Source organism: Hesperophylax consimilis, chromosome 18 (genome assembly GCF_061612785.1).
Source record: "Hesperophylax consimilis isolate HC1 chromosome 18, BYU_Hcon_1.0, whole genome shotgun sequence".
Lineage (NCBI taxonomy): Eukaryota > Metazoa > Arthropoda > Insecta > Trichoptera > Limnephilidae > Hesperophylax > Hesperophylax consimilis.
The window spans coordinates 5,955,173-5,958,980 of NC_142853.1; positions in this window are offsets into that span (position 1 = coordinate 5,955,173).

Consider the following 3,808-nt stretch of genomic DNA (forward strand, 5'->3'; position numbering starts at 1 on the left):
AAGTAATCCATCGATGGTAATGTTGCCATAAGTTTAAATGTTTATTCCCGCGTAACGCATATTTGATCACCAGTTCTTACCTTGATAAAATTGTAATTCTAATTTTCACCGAATAATAATTTATTACACCTAGGTATATTTTTTTTTAAATAATGAACGTGGTTTCACGTAGGAAAACATACTTTCCCTGAGTTATTTATTTTTTAATTAATGATTTTTCAAGCAAATTAAACTTCACACCTCTTAAATAATAAAAAAAAATGATGATCCCATGATAATATAGTTCTTTCAAAGGATCTAATCGAATACTTTTGGTTTCATTTTCATGGTGAACGGTTAAAAATATTGTGCAATTATACATTAATGTTACATGTTTGTATCAGAAGATAAATAGCAAACATAGATACCTGCCTACCATGATAATAAACTTGTAGAATGATCGAATGATGAATCAAATAAAACATTTATATGCAATGCATGTACGATCTGAACAAGCACGCGAAAAACAATTAACAGTTTATCTTATCTTGATATGATAGCAATTTCATTTCAACTTGCGTACTGTTTATGTGATATGAATGCCTACATGAATTCCTAAGAGCGAAATCGTAAAGTAAACATTCGTTTCATTATTTTTCTTAGTTGTGCAGAGAAATCTCGTTGAATTTTTCCCCGAAGGGTCATAATCTAATGGTCCCCATTAAATATTGTAAGTCCCCTCGTTCCTCTAGGCGTGCGTATTCTTAATACTTACTTATCATCCGTATCTATTCCTATGATAAATGTAAAATTTATTTTGTATTTAGTACAGACAAAACATATTCACAAATATTTATTAAAAATGTATTGACTGTCCAATTAGAAAGATTTTCCGTTTCAGAATAAAAAAGTGGTAAAATTTAGGTCTTTGCTTAGGTACAATAAATTCTAAATAAAGTCATCAAATTGAATAGCAAAATATTACTTTTTCGCAATCCGAAAGAGAGCACGCCAGTTTGATACAGCTTTTAATAATTGAAATGAAACAATTTAATTAAAATATAAGTTGGTACCTACTTACTTAATAACCTGTTTATGTGTCATTTCAACGTAACGTTCTTTGATTTGTTTTGATCAATTTGATTGATAAGGTTTCTATTATCTAGTAGGTACCTACCTACCTTCATTCATAGTTCAATGTAGGTACCTACTTATAATATGACTATCATCCGCATCGTTTTATTTATTATAGAATCTATAATCTGTTCGATATTCGAATACGAATCATGTAAGTGGCAGGAAATGAGATGTTGCCAAATCAAAAGATCAGTATTTAGCTAATCGTAAAATGAGATCAAAGAATATTTACCAATTACCTCTTGATAAAATTGATAAAGCTCAAATATTATAGTATCAAGAATGTCTATTTTATTATAAAGGTTAGAATTTTTGAAGAGAAGTCAAGAATGCTAGCCTTCAAATTATTATAGGTAAGTAACTACTACATTTCTTGTGAAGAATCCAATTCTCAACACAAGGGTTTGCAAAAAATTCTAAAGGTAGGTACCTACCGACCAATATATTTTGTAAAGCACATCGCTGACAAGCGAAAGTTTTTTTATGAAGATATTTTTTTTCAACATTAGGTTACAGGAAATTTATAATATTTAAGAAAGGTTTTCCGGAAAGCCTTAGAAATCGGCTGTATGCTGTTATTGGCGGGAAGCTTTATGACTATGACCCTCAATGTGAATTGTGACTTAAAACGTCTGGAGGATAAAGATAATTAGGTATAAGCAGGTACTGCAATGTGTAATAATATTATGAGTATTCAGAAAAATTTTCCCTCCCAACCTTCTCCTTTCCCATCTTCCTCCCCTCCCCACTTCCTTTAACCTCACAACATACCAACCTACTCCAAGTAGGAGAAGACATCACTGTCCCTGTATTAAATTAGTCGGTACGTACTTACTCAATCAATATAATATTATTACAAGTGTGTACCCATAACTACGCCTAGATTAATGATAATAATGTGCAATAAGATATACTATCTATATAGAATACCTGTAATAATACACAGCTACCTGACCAAGAACCAATGGTTCTTGAGATTCAAATCATTTGTACCTATCGCAAAAAACACTGAAAAGATAACAACTTATCTTTTGTAATCTCAATGTTGGTAATTCCCAACTGACGAGAAGCTATGCAGGTACATACATATATACTCGTACACCATTATTTATAACATACCATTGACCATTGATTGTAGATTGGTAAGTGTAAGTCAATGTGTACTACATTGTATGCATTGTAGAGCTTGACGAACTACAGAGACTCTCAATCCCCTTGATAATGATGTTTTTCCTGTTTCAAGCAAATATTAATGGCTAGGTACCATTGACGTCAGAAGTGATTGTGCTGATTTGTATGTCTATGGTAGGTACCTATGTACATTTTTTAAAAAAGAACTCGAGAAATGCGACGTGGGCGTATTTCGTGATACAAAAGCCTGACCAATCAGGCCACCCTACAATGGAAGCTATGAGTAAAAATTTATTTTTTAATTAAAGAAGAAAATTAAATAAAGAAGAAAACTAAAAGTGCCTTGTATACAAATTCGAATGGAAACAAATGTGCCACTGTCTTAGACCATTTGGTTCTAGAATTCTAGACCATTTAGCACGCGGTCTCTCTTATGCTGCGAATACATTTGCGAGCCTAAACGCGAGCCGGGCCTCGAATAATGAGAAAGGAACGAAGCAAGCGCAAGCGGCGTTTCGTTTTATTTCCCAGTTGCTTCGCCCCTTTCCCATAATTTGGGTCTTGACTTGAAAATGTATTCGCGCCATTAACACTTGCCTGAAATTGTATATCCCTACCCCTTTTGAATTTCGTATCATGGGGAAACACAGTTTTTTATGGAAATATGTGCCCAGATGGGGCTCATATTTGGATCATGAAACACGCCCACAAGTCACTTCTTGTATTTTTCTTAATTCTATATTTTTTCCCCACAGTAGGTACTTATTAGTAGTAGGTTGGGTCTATTTATCGTTGGTAGAGTAGGTGTCATATTTTTTCACAATATTCTTATGGTTTTTCAAATACAGAACAGTATTTCTTCATCATTATGAAATTCAAATAGGGATACACGATGTCAGAGGTAGGGCGTGTGCTAAAAGGGCTAGGGCCAAAATTGGCCACATTGGTCTCCATTCCAATCTAGTGTTTTTATTTATTTATTATTTGGTGAAACACACCAATAACATTTCAACACCAATTAAATAATTTATGTGTTTATTGATAGCATTGCCGTATAAATTATTATCGTGCCTGATGGGTACCTACAAGAAATTGGATGTCATTCCGATTAGATGCCAATAAGATTCTGCCCAGAACAATTAAAATATTTGTCCTTTTTAAATGATTTATTATCTAGCTTTGATAAAATATGATTAATCACTGTGATAATTGTTTGCCCACATATCTACATCAGGTCACAATCATCAACATCTGGGCTTGCAATTTTACAAGACCCACACATTACAGTAAAGTACTAATCGAGTAATATAATTCATACTCCTATAACACTCGTATAATGCGACCTCGGTAGCCTATCGGTTAAGATACTCGGCTACAGATCCGTCAAATCCATTTACATGTATTTAGGTATAGTAGTTCCAGAGTGATATATACTCCCAGAATCGCCCCGATAAAACAACAAACGATTGCTTGGCATTTACACCAGCCGTGCTTGGCACTTACGTTTCTCTTTTTCAACCCTGGTCTCACCAGCCTCACAACATATTACAATTGGGGATGC